This window comes from Colletes latitarsis, chromosome 10, assembly GCF_051014445.1.
Source record: "Colletes latitarsis isolate SP2378_abdomen chromosome 10, iyColLati1, whole genome shotgun sequence".
NCBI lineage: Eukaryota > Metazoa > Arthropoda > Insecta > Hymenoptera > Colletidae > Colletes > Colletes latitarsis.
In genome coordinates, this window is record NC_135143.1 from 17,878,179 (window position 1) to 17,901,861 (window position 23,683).

Genomic DNA, 23,683 nt, shown 5'->3' on the forward strand with positions numbered 1-23,683 from the left:
TGGAACAATAAGGAATAATTGTGCGCGGAGCTGCGTAAAGGCTGACCGGAGAGAGGAGGGTGGGGAAAAAAAAGGAATTTTGAAAATATTCGCGGAAGCGGAGTTTTCAAGTTGTCACAATGGCGCAACCTGTTGCTCGCCGGGCTTAGAAACTAAAGGTTTGCGCTTAAACGTAACGGACATACTTCGTTTGCCCTCTTTTTTACACCGCATCCAACCGGAGTTTTTGCAAAGGTGCAAACGATCCGCGCGGTCATGCGCGTGCCTCTTTACCTCTACAACGTTTTTTGGAATAAAATATACCATTTTTCTAGTAGTCGCCGCCGCGCACTAAAAGAATTGTTTGTTCCGCGTGTACGTGAATTCACTTTTTTACCAGGCTACTCTTTTTTTTTCTCTCTCACTTTTTTATGCGCTCGATACTTTTTCCCCTCTTTTTTTCGCGTTGTTACTTTTTTTTTTTATTTTTATTTTTTTTATTCGTTTCACCGAGAACGAAAAATTATAAACGATTTCTGGAAATTACGATGGTATCGGGTAATACTTGCACGTTTTACAGGATATCGCGATTCCATTGTTGGAATTAAATGCCCGGTAGTATCGTGGTTTTCCGTCGAATTTATGTGACGAAACGTAACAGAATTAACTGTGGCGCGCGGCAAATTGGTTGTGTTAATTTTTCACGTGCATTTTCACGACCGCGTATTGTTCCATGGAATTTCACTGGATGCAAATATTCGAAAGGGCTCTTCAGGCGTACATTTCGTTTTCACGAAACATTAAAATGAAAAAGGTCCATTACGATTCGTTTAAATTTAATTATCGTTATTTCAAACAGGCCATACCGGTGTTTATTTTACATAAAAACGCTGACTTCGGGATTTTACGCGACCTGTAACATTCTGCTGCATTTAATATCTATATTCGTAACGCGGAAAGCCTGAAACGACGCGTCGATGCTCCCCGATGTTGTTTCGTTTGCTATTTTCGTTGAAACGGACACGTGTCGTTATCGATCAACTTCGAACCGAATCATCGGTTTGCGATACATAATTATTTTCGCATCGCTTTATCGCTGTTTACTTATATCGTCGAACAACGCGCCGATAAAACTAATTCTCTCCATTCGAATCGCTGGTAGCCTCCGATACTAGTTTCCTTTTCTCGAGCAAATTGGTTGAAAGTATTAAATATATCTTGCATTTACTCTAACATAAAAAAAAAAGAAAAACAAAGTATTATCCGGATCGATAAAACGTTTGCTTCAAAGACAAAGTCGGACTATTAGACACAGTGGTCGAATTATCTAATATTCTGAAAAATGTAGTCCGGAGAAAAACGAGTTTGAAGTTTAAATGGCATCCGCTAAAACCGTGCTGGTTATACCTGCTCTCTTTACGAGCCATATTCGTTGAACCTTCGTAACTTTCACAATTTGTCGAATATCGCAAAGATCAAATAGTACCGTATTCTATAGGCTTGAAACTATCGAATTGTAAGAAACGAGTGTCCTATTAAACGTCATATTACCGTGTAATACCGTTGCGACGAAAGATTGTATCGACCGTCGAATGAAAATAGATGGCTGGAGGAACGTAGATCGCGTCCGTAGAATAGTTTCGTCCATCGTGGACGTACCGTTCGTTTCTTCCACGTTGTACGTCGTTAACGAGTTGGCGAAAATTTTGCTCGGCATTTTCGAACGAGGCCTGAAGGTGGGGGAAGTCGGACTGAAGGCTCGATGGAAACCTCTCGCCGTTACTTAAGGACTTTGACACGCTATGCCTGTCGTTCTAAATCGAGGTCAAACCGAATTTTCTAGTTTAACCTACTAAATAAGGCAAATTTCTGCTTTCTAAAACAAGATGCTACGCCGGGGCGATCGTAACTTCGCCGTGAACTACGAGAGACTCAAAATTAGTGCCCGGTGACTCGAGGGATTTCCAAACGACCTCGGTGTAAAGGTAGACGTTATACGCGCAAACCGTAAACCTCCCATCTATTTGCGCTACAATACGCTCGATATTGATTTTTGGCCAAGTTCGACTCGCGTTTCCCCCGTTCGCGATGTACGAATAATGGAATTTTTTTGTGAAACACTGGCACGCGTTTGGAAAAAACGTTCAATTTATCGACGGCGGGGAAAAAGGCTATCGAGTGATAATAGGCAACATATGGCCCCACGGGCCGTTTCTGGCCCGCGAGTTGTTTTCGGACGGCCCCGTCAATCATTTTACAATCGTTACGAGTTCGTACGCCGCGCTGAAAAATTTCCAACCCTCGGCGCCCGCGCGGAATTATAGGATTTTGATGCCGTCGAAGATACATTTCAATGTAAATACGTTCATTTCGAAATTTAAAGATGCTCCACACGATTCGTACCGTTCCATGTCGTCCAGTGTCAACACGCGAAGAGAATTTCATATTGGTTATTATCATACGAATATAGCAGGCCTAGGATGACAACGGATTACATGAATAATTGTCACGTGCATACCGAGCGCGATATGTAAATCCGCTATTATTTGATACAGTTGCGACAATCGTTTGCACAATCCGACGTGGCTCTCTCGATCCTTTGTATACTTTTGACATGGCGGGCTGACCAGCGGCTCTACAATTAAAATCGATCGGTCGCTTCTTTCGTACTCCGTTTCGACGTATTTACTTGCGAAACGTCGCGTTTGCGAAATCGATCGTATTCGTTCCCGTTTTCGTGCACAACGAATTCAGGATTGCCATTTCGCCCGCGATCGGACGCTCCTATTTATTTCTATGTCTATTTCCTAGTCTGTGGTCTTTCACGCGAGCACGCGAAATTTCGTTCCAAACCGATTCCTCGAGCGTTCAACGCCTCTTTATTAAAGTCAAACCAGGATCCGTGCGGTTCAATTAATTCGTTGCGTTTCTCTGCAATCAAAAAAAAAGGTGCAACGTTGCTCCAATTTCGGTTAAATTTTCCGGGAAAACGAGTCCTCGTGTCTTCTTTCTCGTTCGCGGCGATTTTGGCGATCGTGCGCGTCGATAGTTTGCATTTGAACCGGCGCGTGATTGAAAACCGTAGGACCGTCGATGAAAAGCGCAGAAGTTTCTCGATCGTCGTGTACACCGATCCGAAACGCGTATCGGATAAAGGTATATACCGTCGCGTGTAACCTGCCAACGGAAGGGGAGAGACCAGGAGAGGGACAGAAAGAGAAATAACATTCGATAACCCTGGACATCGTGACGCGCGTGGCTTCGTATAACACGTATGTTGTAGTTATATATATATTTTTTTTTTTATCCTTTTTCGGTCGCGAGATTCGTAAATTTTTTCACGTCACGGTCGGACGTTTCGTGACATACGCTCGAAAATCGCGACCCGGTTTTTTTCTGGGAACACACGGCTTCCGCGTAATTGACCGAATAATCGGCCCGGTTCTTCGCGCGACAGTTTCGCGAAATCTGAAATTCCCCCAGCCTCCGGGGTGCCCGCGACCGTGATAAATAGACAACGAGAAAAGAAAATTGGAGCAACGCCGATATAAAAGCACCCGAAGGTTATCGCGACAATTTCTCCGCCGTATTTGACGAGACCGTAATACCGTTTTCAATTCCGACGATCGATAGAAAATGTCGTTATCGGTTATCGAACTACGTTTCGTCGACAACGTGTTTCGCGCGATTGCGATCGTCGACGGATTCGAAACTGAAATTCAGGAACCGCGTTAAACTCCCAAACAACGCGTGGAACATTACCAATCGAACATTTCGGGTTTACCGATCTCCCTCGATCGCGACGTCGTTTTCCCAGCTTTCCCACTTGCTCGCGAACTTGAACCCGCTGTTTACTCTTAATCCGTGCACGGTACAAGCTTCCCATCGACAGGTGTTAATTTTACTAAGTTATCGCGTCAATAAATGTCTGACACGAACGCCTCGCGGAACGTGTTCGACCGACATACGAATGCAGACGTCCGCCATTTCCGGAGAAACGCCGCGTGTCGGTTTATCAGGAAGCGACCGGCGAGCTTTATCGTCGCGAATTCGAGGTTAAGAATGAATCGTCGCTCGAAATGATTCACGTAAACGATGAATCTACGAGTCTATTGTACGCTTGGTTTGCTCTGTTCTTAAAAAGTCACGATTCACGTACTCGCAAGGATAACCACGACGATTAATCGGCCAAAAATGAACAGATCAACTATCGAGTCCTACGTATCATTGGATTCTCGAACAACCCCTATTTTAGCGTTACTTCTGACTCAAGAATTGTCTAGAATTATCTTTTTAAGCGTAAACCATGAACGAACACTTTTACCAAAAATATTGTCGTTAAAATCAAAACTTGTTTAATGAAAAAACTGCTTCAGGGGCGAAGGTCGACCACCAGTTTTTTGAAAACAACTTTTCAGCAAGATACGAAAAATTTATCGGCGTGACGCTCGAACGTGTTTTAAATTTGGTCACGAAAGTTACAGAAGTGGAAAAATGTCATATTTTGTATGTTGCCTCGTCAATATTTATTGCCGCGAACAACGAGCGAAAGTTATCGTGAATTGATTTTCTAATTGTCATTCAACTTTGAAATATCGAGTCCAGTCGCAAAGTCCGAATCGAAAAGAGAGAAACGCGCTTACAAAGTTCTTTCGTTACAATTTTAAATCGCTAAGAAGAAGAAACTATAGGTCAAACTTTAACTTTAACTTTAACTCGCATGGACGGCTGCGCTTATGTATGTAAACTGCTAGATTATCGATGCGTGTTTTTCAATCGTTATTCCGCATCCTGTACACCGGCATTTGCGTACGCGCCGAAACGTCGAATAAACAATTCGATCGTAAGAAACTGCAAGGGGTTCCCAAGCGGAGAAACAATAATTTATTCCTGACCTTTCTTGCAAAATAAAACTATGTTTGCGTTTGTCTACGTTACTTTCGCCGTTCCGAGAACACGGTAACTACCGCTGGGAGAAGGAAGCCCCGTGTAACAGCTGACTTAGCGGAAGGCATACACTTTCGGATTGTTGTATCTCATTGGTAACATCCACCTTGCGATACGCGTCATCAATTCGACCTCCCTGTGCAGTGAAATATGTTGCATTCGTGGATAGAGTGCAGCGTAACTTTCCGAGGGCAACGGCTCGCGGAGTAGGTCAGCCTAACTCTATCCTTGACAATAATTATGCACTATCACTGAAAACGTTTAATCTAGCTTTTTTTGCAACATTGCCCCCTTTTACTGGAATCGATCAAATTTCACGTTCCGGTCGGGATTGGCTAAGAATATACCTGATCTACGACTCTACGGATTCGACAAACCGAACCAGTCACGATCGACTCGAACCACGCTCGTAAAAACGTGTCGAATATTAAATTAAATGCTTTGGCAACGCGACCGTTTTCTAGACACATTTGCACCAAGTGCGTAATAATATATAAAGTAACAGGTAGGCGCGCAAACAGACGAGAATTTATTTATCGGTAGAATATCGTTCCGACCTTGTCGGGTTCTGAATCTCCGCGGGAATCGGTGAACCGTCGATAACTATTAGCAACATTCGGTCTGTTGACAAAGGACGTAGCTATTCGTGGAAAGATAAATCGATCGTTCCCGTTCCGTGATCGGTGTAGCTCTATCCATCGCTGGAGGTTCGAGTTTCGCGTATCCGTTCTTGTTCGCGCGCAAGCACACCCACTACTTTCGCGTTTCGGTTGCCCTTGGATGTTGAAAATGCACGCGTACCGGTCGCTGCCGAGTTCCGGAGCGACAGGTTCCCCTACGAAACACGTGACGCGTTGCGTACACTTTCGCAATCGCTCGTTCGCGCGTCCCTCCGTCGTGTTTATCGCAACTATTTCACTTCCGAGCCAGAGAAACGACATCCTCCGGCAACCATCACCGTTCGACGGACTTTTTACGGAGATCGGACGTCACCCGAGCGCTTCGTCGTTTCGAACAAAACGAAACAATGTATACTAATTACCGCCGTATCGCGAACAACGGTCGATCCTCGAATCGTTCGAGACAGACGAGGTATCTGGAAGATGGGAGATTAAAAATTAATCGAATCAATTTGGAATAACGTTCAGAAATAGAACGCCGAAAGAATACTTCGCTCTCTTTTTGTTTTATTTTCTAACTGAGACCAAATCTTGGGACCAGATCTTGGACCAGAAATGAAATAATAAAACTCGTGGACATGTTGTCTTCTTCTAAGTTTCTCAAAGTCGATTGTCTAGCCATCTTTACAGATTCAAAGATTTGGTAATAGCGTCAGTGTCCAGACGAGGACATTCTTCAAAATACTTCACGTTTATTTATAAAAGAAATATAGTACAACGATGTTGAGAATTTTATAGTAGATTTGCCGAGCAACGTATAAAATAAAATGCACGTAAGATTGGCCATAAATTACGTGCAAGTATACTCCAGGTTTTAATATGCAAATATGTTAGCGACTTTTCCTGCGTTTACAAAATTTTTTCCCACCTTTTGCACACTCGCGAGTTTCAGTAACGATACCTACACAATACTGTAGGAGAAACTTAGCCGTGTTCCAGATTTGAATATTAGTTTTGCGAAACACGTGTCCCTGCCTGAGTTTTTGAACACCGATCGAAGCACACGAAACGTTTTATCGTACGTTTTAAAAAATAATTAGCTCGATAGAGACACAAACATCGTGCAAGAGTCTAATTTGTTCGATTCGTAGCGCTTCTAAAACAATTCGATCGCAGTTTAGATTGACACTAGCTTCACGGGTCAATATGACGGATGTCAGATTCCATACTCAAAGTTACAGAACTCATAAATATTATTCGCGTTAAATTTTCAACGTAACCGTCAATGCGGAGGATTTCGATAGAAATATGTGCACTCGATGTCCATAAATCTAGCGTTAAATTGAAGTTACCTCGTCAAATTCGAAGGCACGGTCAAGTCCTATTCTACGTTCCGTTAAAGCTGTACGGGACGTCTGGCATGATTTATGCGTTCGATGATTTTTTTGTTTCGAACGGCTGCTCGTTCGTTTCGCGAATAAATTGAGATTTTGAAAGGAAGGATCGTAACACCGTGGTGTACGATAACCGCCAAGTAACGTAACCAATTATCCGTTATTTACTCGTTGTATTACTGACGACAAATCATCGTGTACGATCGGTTGACATCGGTACGAAGCATCGAGTGTACGGGTAGGATCATTTCGCTTTAAGCGAGCGTCTCTGGTCGCGCAAAGTGCCATCACCGGCGGTCGTTTCGACGAAACGAGACGTTTCTCGTTTTCGCGAGACGCGTCCACGATATTTCGGAGATCCTAGGGGACGTCTCGACGACCAGCGTCGGCCAGACGTCGAAACCAAAGAACCCCGGAGGGAGAAACGTAACGGACACGACATAAGACCGGCTCGAGCGAACCTAACGAGGTCACTCGTTATGTCGGAGAGGGAAGACGACTCGACGACGAAAGGTAAACGATCGTAGACGAAACACCGATAACAGAATGTCGGCCGTGGCGCTTCAATGGTTCCGAAACGAGGCGACAGCGGCAAGAACGTGTCTCGGTGGTCATTTTTTTTTTTTTTTTTTGTTCGCGGAGCACATTTCGCGTACGAAAGCGATCCGAGGAGCGACGGTGGGCTGGTAAACGCGGAGAGAAAAGTCGAGGGAAAGAGGAAACGCAGCGCGTGTCTCGCTCAAGAGCGCGCAGTCTTTTCGGCCATTTTGGTGTCTAAGAAGCACTCTAGTCCGTCTTGTGGCCTGTCGATCTCTCCCTCCCTTCGATCCCTCCTCTCCGCGCCCCGACTGTTTGCTTCCTCCCTCTTTCTCACACTCTCTCGCTCGCTCATTTCCTCTCCTCTCGCCCCTCCGAGGCTCCCCTCTTCCTTTCTTCCGTCTCGGTGTGTCGCGTGCGCGCGAGCGCCAGCGCTCGCGCGAGTACGAGTGCGAATGCGCTCACACGTACACGCGCACGCACACTCGCGACGCGTACAACATAATGTAGGCACGTATGTAGGCGAGTACGCGTACACGCGTTCTAGCCGAACGGTTGGCTGGTGAGTCGCGCGGATCGTTTCGGGTGTTTATCGGGAACAACGATAAAAACAACTTGCCGGTACTCACTCTCGCGACAGGAAGAATCACGGATACAGGCTGCACTTCCTTCTTCTCCGTTGGGAGAACGATCCACGGTAGATGCGCGGCTCCTTCCTCTCAGAATCGTTCGAGGCGGCTCGCGACACTCACGCCGAGCCGGTAGCCGCGCTCCACGATCATCTTCTTGGACATTTCGTACGAGAAATCGGTAGTCTAGGTGAGCGGGTGTCCCGCGTTGCTTTTCCTTTCACGCACCGTGTACGGAACAGGGACAAAGAACGCGAACGAAACACAGGCGACCGCGAACCGACAAGGTCTCCGGCGAGGAACGCGGTTCGCTCGCTCGCTCTAAGACCGCGAGACGCGTACGAAAAAGGAGATCGAGCGAGCGCGAACTAACGAAACGGAATCGACGGTTGCACCGAACTCTCCAGTTGTACCGACTCCCCTCCACCGTCTTCCTTCCACGCAAGGAGCCTGTTGCTCTCCTCCGTTCGATCCTTCCGATCCTCGGGGGCGCCGCTCCGTTTACTCTCTTCGCTTCTGACTCGCTATGTCTCTCCGGCGGCGTTTTCCCTTTTCCGTTTTCCGTTTTCCGCTTTCCGTTTCCTCCAATGTGGAATTCGATTCGCCGGGCGACGGGAAATTGAGACGCGCGCGATTCCACCAAACCGACGGATCCGCGCCACGGAACGATCGCTATCGATCTACGGATCCTGGCAGCCACGAGGTCAACGTCGACTACGATCGGCGGGGAACGTCGTCTCGACCGGCTCGCTACGTTTCCTTCTCTCGGCCTCCTGGTGGTTACACCGACACGCCGAAAAATACGCGCGACGTGTTTGTTACGCGCCGGCGAGGGCGTAAGTATGAATCGCGAACCGCGGTGCGCGTGCACAACACAACATTCAGCAACAGCGACGACGACGACGGCGAGGAACGCGGCGACTCGTCTCGATCGGCGCGGCGCGGCGGCCCGATGCAACGATTTTTCCTTCTTTATTATCCCCTAGGACTCGACGCACGGGCTCCTCGTTTCGCGACGATCGCGTGCGTTTCTTCCCTTCTGGCACTCTTAGTTTTCTCTATCCCTCTCTAGCACCGCGCTGATCCTCTGTTTTATTTATGCGTATAAACACGATCGACGAATAACACCGACGTTCTTCTTTATTCTTCTTCTTCTTCTTCTTCTTCTTCTTCTTTCGTGTTCGTTTCTTTTTTTCCGGGGGTTTCTTCTTGCTTCCGTCTTTTACCCGTCACTCCCCCGTTGTTCTCTCGCGCGTTCCACGGGCGCACAGGCGAGAGGGAGATGAGGCGACACACGCACACGCACCACTTGCCCAGGCCTCGACGTTTGATCCGGCTCCGGATATGCGACGTTCGTCGAGTTGCATTGGGTCGCGCTGCGCTCCCGTAACTGCATCCGCGTCGGACGGTGCGGCTTGCGCGCTAGGAGCGCCGCCATCCAACCACCCCACCATCTTCGTCCCACCACCACCGACAACACCACCACCATCCTCCTCACCACCGACTCGCGCCACTACTACTACTACTAGTATACGACTACTACTACCGCCACCGTCACCACTACCTTGCCACTCCGCTACGTTCGTGACCACTAACACGCGCGATCTTCCTCTACTCGCCACCACCGCTCTACGGTCCTCGTTCTCATCGTCGTCGTCGTCGTCGTCGCCGCCGCCACCGCCGCCGCCGTCGTCGTCGAGTTGACGCTGCTTCGACCACGACCACTACCACTACCATCGCCATTACCTCCGTCACTGCCACCGTTCCCGACGACGAACCGTACACGCACGGTCACTCCGGTATGCCACCGTTCTCTACAAACGCGAGTTACGAGCACTTGCTCGCACACGACCAACTGCTGCTCTTTCCTACGAGCAGTCATCGCGAGAATCGCGAAACTCCGCACCATTGCACCGCTCCGAGTCTCTATCGTTGTTCTTGTTGCCGTTACCGTTCTCGTCCTTGCACAGTGGGGCAAACCGCCGATCTACCCGGACTCCCATCCTCTTCGCCACTCTCGGACAAAATTCTTTTTATTTCTTCACTCGATACTCTCAACCCCCTGTTGCCGCTCGAAAACATTCCCTCTTGCATGAGACTCAACATTCTATTTGGTAATATTTATTTGAGCTATTCGAATGAAATCCTATTGTATTTCAAACTGCATAGAAAATGCATTTTGTATCGCCACGATCCAAGAAAATATTTAGCCTCTGCGCACTTTCGAAAATGGAGCAACCCACGCTATTAGTTACACCCACCTAAAAATATTTATTTAAACTATTCGAAAGAAATCCTATTGTACTTCAAACTGCATAGAAAATGCATTTTGTATCGCCACGATCCAAGAAAATATTTAGCCTCTGCTCACTTTCGAAAATGGAGCAACCCACGCTATTAGTTACACCCACCTAAAAATATTTATTTGAACTATTCGAAAGAAATCCTATTGTACGTTTTAACATTGTACATTCAAACTCCATAGAAAGTGCATTTTGTATCGCCACGATTCAAGAAAATATTTGGCCTCTGTGCACTTTCGAACAACCTACGCCATTAGTTACACCTACCTAAAAATATCAACTAAATTTTACAGAAACATTATTATTCGTATACCATATTTGAGCACAAGAAGGGCCGAGGGTAAAAGAAGCGTTTGCTTCAAATTTTGTCCGGTCAAGTCGAGGATTTAGCTCGTCGTGCGTCGTTTCCTGGACGCGGTCGCGATCGTTGCTCCAATTGCGCGTTTTGCGTACGTAGACGACTCTTCACCTGCGACCGTACACGACTACGTAGGACTTACACGGTGTCAAAGACTGCGGGACTATATACCCAGAGATTTGGACTTTTCGCGCTCTAGAACTTCCGAGCCGAGCGAGACGGCGAGATCGATCCGTCTCGCGTTCCGGGATTCTCGTTAAAACTTAGGAAAGGACAAGTTACCTTTGCTCGTTTACCAACGATATTACTCGAATTTTTTTCAAACTATTGTCACGGTTAAATAGGATTACGATGCAAAATAGCAATTTGGTCCCGCGTCGGTGTTTCGCGTTGCTTTCTTTCCTATTAAATAGAATTACGCGTCGAGTTGATTGCTTTGATCAAGATTGTTTACGACCGTCGGATTCGAGACGTTTTTCGCGTAATTTGATTTTTCCTGCACGGACGTACGAAAGCACGAGCAGCAATATGAAAAGTTTTATGATACTCCGTTAAAAATATTGGCTAGATTTACCTTAGTCTCGAGGTATTTAAATTTCGCTCGTAGATATCATCGATCGTCGTATCTTGTTGCGATCTCTGTGCACGCTTAATAACGATCGGCCTATGTCGGCGCATACACGACGCGTATAAGTCTGGTCGGAGGCTATCTCGTCTTTTCACGAGCGAGCCCCGTTCCCACGTCGCGTCGTTCAGATTTCGTATATTCTTCCGAGCGATCGAAAGTTTCTGCGGTGTCGCCTTTGTTTTGTCACCGTACGCTGATTTAGAGGCTACGTGTTGCGTTACCCGAAGACATCAACTTCTATCTTTAGAGGGAACGCTCGCTCATTTCGTAAAGCCACGATACGTATTTACTATAGACCGTCGCGTACGCGTCCGGCTCCCCGGAAACTCGTTTCAGTCGCATTGCTTTGTCTTACGGTCATAGATCGCCTTAATGCATTCTTACATGCGAGTTTTATCGATTTCCTTGCCCCGCTACCTTTCGACTTTTCTTCGCGGAACGAGATCCGTCTAGAATCCAATTTAAGAATGCCTCGTCACGGGTTCCTGGAAAACGCGCGTCGATCGAACTTCGTTTCCCGAATGCTCGGAAACACCGCCAATTATTCGTTCTCGAGTCCAACTCGATTCGTCGAAACGATTCAGGCCTCCGCTACTACCGATTTTCCGACTACGGTTTTTCCCTGCTTTATTTTCAAACGTATTTGTTTTTTTTGAAACAATTTATATAGCAGTTAAAATAAATAAATCGACATGATGAAAATCCAGTAAAGTTTTAAGCACTTCAAAACGCTTTGAAAGACGATTAATCGATAGATAGGACATTTTAGCCGAGAGGGGCAGTGATGAGATCGAATCGAAGCACCGCCCATAATTTCTAAACGATAACTAATATTGAACAGGTACGCACGCTCCCATATATTCGATTAGATTAAGCAATCGGAGCGCCGTTTGATTGCTTCTTGACAGAAAAATCCCGAGAGGTGTCCACGCTGCCACAGGCCCGTCAATACGTACGAAAAGCGTGTATTAAATTAGTATAGTAGTTGTTACATAGCAACCGTTTAAACAACCGGATATCGCCAACTGTTTCGATGTTTTCACGTTGTTGAAATGTCATTCGGTCTCCGAGTTTGGTTGCCAACTGTCACGCGAACGCACAATAGCATTTCGTCCGCGGTCGAAGGGTTAAAAGGAAAAATTTATATTTACGTTTCGTATAACGGTATTTGTATTCGGTAGATTTACGTAACTTTTGCGAAATTTCGATCACGCGCGCGTGTCGTTGCAAGAAATCCGCGAAGCGACCCACGGGTACGTAAACCCTTAGCCTCGACGATCAATTTGCCCATAGACGACGTAGCGTCGGTTCTTCGTATTTTTCCTCGTTGGAAATAAATCGGTGGCAAAAATTTTTCATTCGTCCGTACATTTCCATCTCCGCGTGCCCGATTCCAGTATGAGAACAGTGGTGCGCGCGCACACGCACGCACGCACGCACGCATACGTTTGGTAACCCGGCTGATTTCCCCGCGCCTCCGCGCGCCACCGTGGCCATGACACTTTTAATAGGAGACAATTTGATGCAGTTGCTGCTGCGATTTGAAATTTAAAAGCTATTCGCTGTGGCGCAGCGCCTAACCGGCTCTATTTGCTTTTTCTGGCGATCGACGACCAATAAATACGTCCCAACGATCGAAGACAACACCGGGGGACAAAAGAATAACGCGTCTTTCGGAACAACGCGTTCGAAATTTTCTGCTCGCGGGGCTACGCGTATTAATTTATTAACTGAAAATACGCGCACCGTTTCCCGCGGCACGGCCTCGGTATCGTAAAATCTTGTTAAATTGACCGTGAAGTTCTCATTAATGGGCGTGCATACGATAAACGCGATTGTATAACTTTTATCCGGCTGCATTTAATCCCCTTGTTTCTTTCTTACCGCCGGTAATTGCCAGAACTTGCGCACTTGCACGCACCTGTATCTCTTTCTTTGGTTTTTTCTTATTGCACGCGCGAACGCGCGAAATAATGCGCCTCGCGCGTCGTCGATGGACGCGCTACGATCCCCAGACTCCGAGCTTTGCGTTCCAGTCGTACCGTTCGCGACAGCGACGTCGCGTCTCCGAAACGGACGATCTAGATCGGTACTTGGAGAAATTTTGGCGTTGACAACGTATAGCAATTTATTCGTGTCTCCTGGTTGCAAAATACTCCGCTCCGAACGGTCGCCATTTTGAGTAGAACGAAAATTCGTGCGGGTTCTAGGCGATAAGTGGTATCGAGCGTTCGCGCGGATAACCAAACATCGGTAACGTCGCCCTATCTGTCCGTTTATTGGTCTATCTTATCGCGGGCGAGGCTATCGTTTTCGCGCGCAGTTTCAAACTTTACGCAAGACCGGTCGGAAGAGCGCGGAGAACGGCGACAACGACCAAGAGGAGAGGGGATCGCGGGAAAAGAGGCGATCGCGCCGGACCTTGAGGCCTTCGTACGGTTTAGAAATTCGTTAGATAATCCCGAGGCACGGCTTCGTGCTTCGGGTTTCAAGATGGCAGTCGAAAGTCGCAGATTAGATAGGGCGGCCGGTGTCGACGCCTTAGCCAGCGGCTCTCTGGGAGACAGCGACGATCGCGTTATGCAATTCTCGTGGAAATTGATGCACGGTGGCTCCGAAATCGCGTGCCTAATTGCCCAGAGAAACTGTAAGCTGGGCGCAACGTTCGACCGTACTGACATTGTCGTTTAATGCCGCGAAACCAATTCCATGTATACTTGACATTAAATTTTCCGTCGGCCTTCTAAGCAACGCGCCGTTATGTGGGTAGCCAGCCCGCTCTACAGCCTTTCTCTTTGCGAGCCAATGCCTGCGCCACGTACCGAAAAATCGACGCCTACCGAGCGTCGCGTCGAGCCGCCGAGAGAGTCCCTTCGCCTTACAATCTTCTCCAAAATTTTCCCCTTCCCCCTCGTGTCCACGAGAGCCTCTTTCAGGGACTACTTGTTGCTCGAATCGGTGCCCCGAGCTCCAGAATTCCCGAGACTCGACGACCACCGGCAACAAGCATAATTCAAACTTCTCCGTGCAAGCTACACAGCTCGGTATTTTATGCGAGAGTCCCTCTTCGTAACCGCAGTCTGGACTGCTCCGGCGGTCGGATACACAAAGCGCGCGTGTGTGTGCGTGCGTCGATGCCACGTGACGTCTAAATTCAGGCGGCCATTTTGGAGCATGATTCATTTGTTTAGAATGGGTCGGATAGGAGTAGGAGGCGGAGCCACGCACACACCAAATCTTCGTGAACGTTTTAGATACGAGCCGGACGAAGCGACGAACGTGCCGAACTTTCGTCGCCTCTTCAACGCTCGACCTCTCCTCCGATCTAACGCTTACACTTTGGGACCGAGATTCTCCGACTAGAAACCGGCCCTTTCCCTAACAATATTCGAACATTATTTTTTCAATTTCGTACGCGGAAACTCGAACTCGTAGGTTCTAGCTTCTTCTTCTTTCCTATCTACTTCTTGCACGACATTGTATCGCGCTATCATTCATTTGCATTCTTTTCCTTTTTTTTTGGATCGAAAGTCAAAGATTACTGCAACTACCAAAAACAAAAATTCATTGATATCTACTAGCACGATACGTTTATCGTAACTTAAATTTTTCTAAGTTACAGACTGCTCGATAGTATAAATTCGTACAAATTGTTTATCTGAAATATATTCGCTTGGTTCGAACGCAGAAACTTTTAACCCTGCTCTTTTTCTTGCCCCCACTCGCGAACCATTTCGTTGACCCTCGCGAAACCTTCGGCGAACCGACGAATTTCGCGCCCTCGAACGCTCGTCGAGACAGCAGCCACGTTATCTCGCTCGAACCGGGATCAAGGAGCGCGACAAGGTTACGAGGTATACGTTTATTCGCTCGAAAAGGGGCATGAATTATTTATCGGGGCGCGAATAAAATGAAAGAAGAGGAAGGTGAACGCATGGGACAATGACGATCTTATCGGTTGTACGTGTTATCGATCCGAACGGAATCCTCGCTCGAAAAACTCGCTTTCGCCGAGTTCCGACGCGTTCGCGATCGTCGCCCAATTATTCGCGCGAAGCATCCGTCTTGCCGCCTCTTCGAAAGTATCCGTGTTCCGAATGGTTGCGTATAAATCGTTCACGGTTAATTCTTCGTCGATTTTTCTTTCGAGCAGATTTCGTTCGTAATCGTTCTACGGTTAAACAACGATCTAACGATCAAGATTTCACGGGCCTGCGCGCCACAGAAGTATGATACAAAATACTAACTCGACGATCTTTTATTACTCCGCGCGGAGAATACGCGTTACGCAACGTCCCCAGTCTCGTGCGGTTCTTTTTCAGGCGCCAAGTACGAAATTACGTAACAAATGGGAGAATCTCGAAGAAATTACGGAGGAATCGGAAAAACTCGCGTTTCATTAAATAAATATCCTTTGGACAAACGTAAACTTTCGAACTGTTGGAATTCTAACTCTGTTAAATCACGTAGTTTATCTTGCTAAATCGAGGTTTATGTAGTGCTCGTAATATCTCCGTTGGATTTTATATGAAGAAAAAAAGGAAATAGACCTGTCGCAATCCTTCCTTTCTTGCAATAAATTGCACGCGGAGTCGAGCGGACGCGGGGCGTCGCATCGGTTCGGCGACGCGTTCCCTCTCGCTCGTTTCCTCGAAGGAAGTTTCGGGGGCTTGACGGGGCATTGCCGAAACTGCAGGCGGTCGAGTGGCGGATGTGGAGCTCGACCGTGCAGCCTGTCGGTGTGTGGATGGGCCCAAGGTCAGTGCCAGTGGGTCAGTCGGACCAATCGCCGTGCGACTGCATCGGCGAAGGCCGCGCCGAATTCGACGCACGGCCGACCACGGTGCCCAAAAGAAACGAAACGAAGCGAGCATTTCGAGGACGGCCTACCGCGCGTCGACGGCGTCGTCGTCGTCGGGATCGAAGCGTGACGCTACATCGCGAGCGCCGCGTGTTCATTCCGGAGTTGAGTAGCGATAGGATCAAGTCCAATGCGTACTCGCGAGTTCAAGTCAAGTACAATATACGATTCGGTAATGCACGGTTTAATTTCCACGATCGGTCCCAAATCATCCACTCGTTTCACTGCCGAGTCCCAAGTTTGACGAAATCTTATTGTTACATTATCAGTATATATATACACTTTTGAACCACAAAGGGAGCATGTGTAGAATTGAAAAATATAAGTATCGTTAGCCTATCCGGAGGACCGAATGTCCAATCGTACGCATCGGGGCCCTATTGCCGCCTTCGTGCCCGCCCAGGCGCCTAAACATAGCCCGAAATTTAGAAAGAGCGTCGTCTATTGGTAGACGCACCATTTTGTCCCGCAAACACGTGACTAATATAACCCTATCCGAGTCTACTTCGTAAGGAAGCCTGGGTGGAAAGTCAGGCGTGCACGGACGCTGCCATATGTCGGGGCCCAAGCGTTTCGGTAGTTTCAAAATGTCGCTGCGGTACGACCCAGAGGCGGTGCGCATTCATTGGGCCTGCGATGTTTCGATGTATGAAAGAACGAACCCTATCATCAGGAATACTTGAATCGCGATGATTGCTACGACAACGTAACAGCGTGTCCGTACATATATTATATCAGTTCGGCAGGAACATTACTGTGTTATGGCGCGTCCACGCATTCGGCATCCGGGGAATGACGAGCAACAGACGCTCTCTTTCAACGCGATGTTAAACAAGAGAGCGTGATGCTTGACATTCGCTGCATGCCAAATGTGTGGTTTCGTAATTATACCGACGGTGAGCCAAATTTACTGGCCACGTATATCCGCGTTTCGTAAACGAACGACTTTTCGCCAGGGTACGTACACTGTATAATAATATATGCACATATTGTATTGCTAGGTTCGCGAAAGAATGGTCCTGGAAGGAATGCGACACGAGACGCTGACGCTGCTTTATCGTCGTCTGTTAAACCAGGTCTACGAAACTCGACTATCGGTGAGTGCACAAATTGATTATTTCTTGTTAGTAGACTGCGGATCTTTATGCAAATTCATAGTTTTATTAATAGAAATAATGAAATCAGAGGTTTACAGAGGGTTGTCTCAACCCCTAAATATAATAATTCGTATCATCATTGCATATCAAGTTCATGAAATGCATGAACATCCACAGCCTACTTATTAGGTACGAGTTGGAATGGCCGAACTAGACGAAACGATCAGAGTGGCGTTGAACCGTTTCTATTGGCGCTCGCGAGAAATCGTGGGCGGTACCAAACTAGTTTGCAGAGGGTTCGACCTGACTGATCAAGATTCGAGGCTGCTTGTAAGGTGGTTAATCCCATCGCTAGAGTCGAGCAAGCGGTGCAGGAAAGAGAACGGATAGGCCGGTATCCGAGTCGGCCTTGACCGTATCTCCGCTTATCGCCGCGTTCGCGCTCCACGCTCGACGTCACGCGTCGCGTTGTTGACGCCGAGAGTTATCCGCCGATGAAGAGGACGCCGATGTTCGTCGGTGCGTCGCGGACGAGTCAGCCGCATCCTACCGCGAACCATACCAGAGTTACAGTGCACACATTTTCGACGAGTCGGCTGCATCCTACCGCGAACCATACCAAAGTGCATTTTAAAATTGAAAGCTTGCTGATTGGAATACATCCGGTATTTACCCTTCTCTGCGTATATTAACAAAAATGTGTTCCCTCGTCCTCCGACTACGAATGACTTTTATTACGCGTTGAACCAATCGACGGAGAGTCTCGGGTTAGGTCGAAAGGTGGATCGCGAGATACTCGTCAAGTTTTCTTCCTTTTCGCGATGGAAAATGTTAATTTGTTACGATTCGCCTGGTGCAATGGGTATCGTTTGCAGGGGATGCGTCTCGATGTCTAGCCCATTAACTTTTGACCGCGGGCGCGAATTTCCACGTCGGCGATCGGTTGAATTAATTTCGCGATAATTCTATTGATTATGCAAATTGCGTAATTCCTTTTATTAGCGTGCGATACGTATTATCGTAACGATTGCTCGCGAAACGAACGCGTCACCGTGGCGTTTATAAAAGGCAAATCGAGCGCGCGGAACGCTCTTGGCGCGATAGAATTTTTCCTTGGGCGCAACGGGTCTTTCGTCGTTATAGCATCGACGCGACGCGACGTCAGTGCAAACGGCGTCGCGACTGCCACTAGACACAGGAACGCGTTCACCGGTGTTATCTGGGACGGCAAAAGGGTCTTCGTTCGACGCAGCGATCGTAAGTGCAATGTACGCTGACACGGAGTAACGCGTGCATAAACACCGGTAACGAACCCGACGTTCGCTCGTAAGTATCGCAGCCACTGTAATTGCTATTACGTAAGTACTTGCGCGCCGTTGTACTTCGCGAGAATAGCTGGCGATCGCGAGCGTATCATCGGCTTTCTCCGACGAGCGTCGCGAGCGTATTTTTGACGGAGCGTTTCCTCGAAAACCTATTAAACGGGTCAGTGTCGTCTCGTTTCGAGGAAAATCGAAACGATAGCGATCAACCAAAAGACCTTGACCGTAATCTAATTGCTCACGATCCGTTACTAGATACGTAAAATGTCACTAGGGATGAAATGAAATTGCTAAATTGACTTTTTACAAATTAGATTATTTGGATTCCAAATAGACCACGTTTCGTAATCCTTAGATCTGCTTGTCTCCTACCGTATAGTGTCTATTTTTTCAACACCTTTTCTGTACTGCTTCGAAAGTTGTGTGCTACCTAAGGGGTTAAACGTAATAAGTTCGAAGCATTAGTGTCTTTCCATATTTCAATTTTCGGGTCCTTAGAGATCGTGATTCATAGGGGGGGGGGGGGGCGTAACGATTCTGAGGGCATTTTAACAGCGTTTGCACGCAGTCAGAGTGACCGTGCTCGCTCGCTGCATTCAAATCGTTCGAAAGATCGTGAGACCGAGGGCGGCGGCATGGAAAGCGTCGAATCTTAGCTGCTATTTGCAAGGAATGCGAGAGGAAAGGTTCGCCATAATTTCTCGGAGGATGTAAGGGCGGAGATTCGTTCTCTCCAAAGTTGCTTCCTGGCGCGAAGCTCCCAGTCGACGATCTTCGACGAACGAAAGCATAAGTCAATGGGAGGGCACCGATCGAAGTCGGGGGATCGTCGAAATCTATTCCGCTCGAGGGGTTTCGAGATTTTTCGGTTGACTCTCGGTACATATCCGACCGTCGAAATTAAATTAAGGTTCCCGACCGTGAATCGATAACCCCGAATCTCGAGATAGCGATCGCATCAGTTGGCGCCCTGCCAGGGATTCCGAACGCCGACCACTCGTGAAACTTCCTCGATGCGTTGGCTCGCTCGACTCAGACTCCCATTTAGCTCATTCTCGTTTACTATCGATACTATTTTCAGGATGAATGGGCAAAATTCTCTCGTGCAATACCCAACTTCCTTTTTCTTATTAGTCAGACAGTGTTGTGTTCGTACGGTCCGCTATTCGAGAATTAATTTGCACAGAAATTGCAAGATATATAGAATTCAATAATATGTTTAATTTAAGGAAACACGAGAGCCCAGTTTTGGCCAATTTTAAGAAAATTTTAATTTCCACAGTATTATAAAAGCAAAATAAAAGATTGCCCTATCGTAGGAGGAAAGTGGTACTCAGAATTGTAAGATAATTAGAACGTTTGCCTTGGTGTGGTTTGATTTTGGAGTGCATTTTCCACTGGAGCGTAGTCTGGACACGACAGGGAGTTCTTTTCGTTGGAAGGGAGCCCGTAATTCCGGGATTTCGCCCTTGAAAATACGAAGATTCGGGTGAATCGTGGCAGGAATAGGAAGAGCCGCGGGAAGCTGGCCTCCTCTCGTCGCCTCTCTCGTTCGCCGTTCGCCGGTCGTCTGGCCATATTTTGGCGATACCTACTTGTTGCGCGAGAAACGAGCTGCGCGCACCGTACATATATACACACAGATACCGTATGTACAAACTCGCATCTACATACCGTGGGTAGATAGACCGTATCGGCGTCGGGGTTTGCTCTTGGCACAGGTACAAACGAAGTCAACGACCGAATCTCGAAATAATTTCGCACGCTTCTTCGAAACGTCAGCGATGCCGATGTCGTTTTATCGAACTGTGAACCGCGATTCGGCCGTTTCATCGACGGTTAATCGAATAACGTGTTCGATCGTGGAGCACACGGGTACCGCCAAAAGACTCGGTTAACCGCGTTTCGTCGTTATTAACGGCTAATTTCCCGAAAATCATCGAGAGCGTAGGGACGGCCTTCGGCGAGCTTAATTCGCCGGAAATTCAATATAACATAAACCTGATTTTAGCTTTGACCAGTCGTAAACGAGCTACTTTGCTCCCCTGCCGATTTTAGCAACGTTTCAGCCCGTAGATCTCTTTGTTGTAATTCGCGTTTCTATGGTAATCGGCCGAACACGATAATTCCGTTAAATATTTTCGATATAACGGTAATCGACGCGGCGCGGCTCGAAATTCAACCGGTTCATCCGTAATCTGCCGCTTGGTGCACGCTCGAACGGGAACTGGTTGCAACGATAATGCAAACGCGTAAAATGTAACGACCCGTGGCGTTTATCGTAGGCCGCGGGGGCAGATCGAATCGCGGCGGTCCGCGGAAAAGAACGACACAACGCGTGCGGCTGGAAAAATGTTCGGCACGTTTTTCACGCGCGGCGGCAAACTGTTGCTGTGACATTGGAGGATCGTCAGTCTGTAGCTGGTATATAAGAGGGGGCGCATATACAGTTCCGGTAGACGGGCGGTACATGCTACCGTTCCATGTATTTTGGGGGTGGCTACGTGCTAGTCAACGGACTGCCCCCACCTTATCCGACTTGGAAAATTTCGGGGGTAACCGACTGCGCTTTAAACCGGCTGCTGCTGCGTCAGCTGCCGCCGTCACCGAGCGCTGCAGCCGACCTATATATTCGGCTATGTTATATATGCACCTACATATATACTAATACCTACTGTGCATCCGCTACGTAGCCAACGGCGTCGATATAAACGCGGTTACTACTTGTTGCTCTAGTCCCAGAAACTGAGAGTGGTCCGCGCGTTTCGGAGTTCTCTCGCCTCTATCGGACGTACGCCAGTGTCTCTCAACCTTACCACCTACCTGACACGATAAATCGATCGATCGTTTTGATCGAGACGAACGACCAAATACCACTTTCGAGAATATCAATTTCAAAGTTTCCGTTCAGGCATAATTTTAAAAAGTAATACGCTAATACATTTTTTCGAACGGATTCGCACGGTCCTAGTTTTATCGAGTAACGTACAAAACTCGTGTCCCCAAATTTTAATCGAACGTAAAAGCGACTATCATCAGTTTGGTTATTTTCTATTTCGATCAGCGTTTGTCACGACGATCAACGAATCACGAGGGCAACGTTTTAACGTATCAAAATTTACATTGACGGACGTACGTTCAGTCACGGTCGGTTTCGCGTCGCGTTGTCACGTTGTATAACGAAAATAGAAAATTCAAAAATACAGTGCACGACAAAAATCGAACGCATTCTCTATAAAGCTGTACCGCGTTAATTTTGGCTGAAATTTCTTTTCGAATTCTACGATGATTGCTTTTGGCGACCGAAAAATAGTTTACAAATATTTGAACGCGTTTGAATCTACTGCAGCCGACGCAGCTCGTGTTATTTCGGATCGTAATTAAACTTTGTTACCAGCGTATCTAGCGCCTGAGTTAGGAAGACTGATAGTGGCACAGAAGACATAGCAATGTACGAACTGAATAATTCATAACGATGATATAATGGGAAAAGAAGTATTGTCTGTATAAGCCGTCGGCACGAAAATATGAATTGTATCGTTTATCTTTAACGAGATACAACAGAATCTTCTAATCCAAATCTTTTTGCACAATTCTCTGACTCTACGCTTCTACGTACCGCGTCTTTCCAGTTTCGCAAATATCATTATCGCCATGTACATATAAAACCTAATACAGAATTTTCTGGTAGAGACAGCATTCTACCGATTCTTTTTTAGATCGCAGCTTCGTATTGTCAGTTTAACGCGTTGAACCGAGCAATTTTCCAACAATACATTATGTAAGATATTGCATCCCGAGGATTACTCGATTACGTACGCTTACGATATAATACGCTATTATCGCTGCGTCGAATTTAAATTTGTACGCATTCCATAACTTATACAACTTGATTAACGGCTATATTTACTGCATTCTATTGTTGGAGTTGATCAATTTTTATGCTCCCGCAAGGACATTTAGATTCTCACGCTCATTTCTCCCTGATATCGATAGAACCAGGTTTGGAGCGGTACTGTTATCGTATCGCTTTGAATTTGTCTACGAGCACTATCGCGTTGCTCAAAAACTGCGTACTTATTAAAACTATTTTAACATTTTGGTCTTTAATTGTTTCGCCTTTAATTCGCTTGTGTAACTTCATTTTGATTATCATGTTCTACTATCAAATGAATAAATAATTGTGCAGAAAATTTCGACTACGGATTACGGAATCGCGCGTACGGCTATCGAGACGCGTATCCCGCGTCCCTGGGTTGGGACGTTAGGGCCCAAGGGACGCGTCCTCGTATTTCACGCGTCTAACGAACGATTTTCTCGCTATCGAGGAGGCTAGGCGCGATCGTATGCAGCTAGAAGCCGGTCACAGAAGATTTCATTGATCCCAGCGAGACGCGTCTTCTGGTTATCGTAGTCTAGTCTCGAGTCCCCGTGCATTGGATGCATCTGATATGCATGCAGACACAGAGACGCCTCGGTGCAAAGCGTCGGTCGTACGCGTGTATTCGGGTTGCATCCATCGACGTACACAGTCGCGCGTCCGACGCACACAGCGTAAACGCGTTCGAAACTTGCCACGTGCTTCGAGGTGTGTGTGCGCGCGCGCCATTTGCACGGTCACACGTGCAGAACCGGCAGAGCCCGTACGGTTCCACGACACACGGACGCGTGCACGTAGGAGCGTGCGCATGGATGCGCGCAAATGGCTCGACCGGCTGCATCGGTGCATGTGCCGCGTGTGCAACGGTGTGCGGGTCGTGCATGTGCAAGCGCAGCCGGCTGCGGCTGGTTGCATCGCTGCGAAACGCGATGTGGAACACACTCGCTCTCGATGGGTCACTCTCACTCTCTCTCGGCCGAGAGGGAAATTTGGCAGCTGTTTTAAACCCGGCTAACTGGCGAAACTACCGACCCACCTCAGCCACGGTCCTTCCGTCTCCCTCCTTCGGCCCCAATCGTTCCCGTTCTTCCCCCTTGCGCGACGCGCTCCTTCCCTCTCTGTTTCCGA

The 23,683-nt window shown here is 47.5% G+C and overlaps 1 protein-coding gene across 5 annotated transcripts in view; it reads right to left on the reverse strand.

Annotated features, from left to right (window-relative positions):
- Eip93f (Ecdysone-induced protein 93F) overlaps positions 1 to 23,683 on the reverse strand; it is an 86,900-nt gene that overhangs the window by 57,574 nt on the left and 5,643 nt on the right. For 2 of the 5 annotated variants that reach the window (XM_076774204.1, XM_076774198.1), the window contains exon 1: positions 8,107 to 9,575. The exons of 1 other annotated variant lie outside the window; for it this stretch is intronic. The gene's annotated coding sequence lies outside the window, so the exon portion shown is untranslated. Of the gene's footprint in view, positions 1 to 8,096; positions 9,577 to 23,683 lie in introns of those variants that run through there. 2 more of the 5 variants (XM_076774201.1, XM_076774199.1) reach the window with 2 other exon arrangements.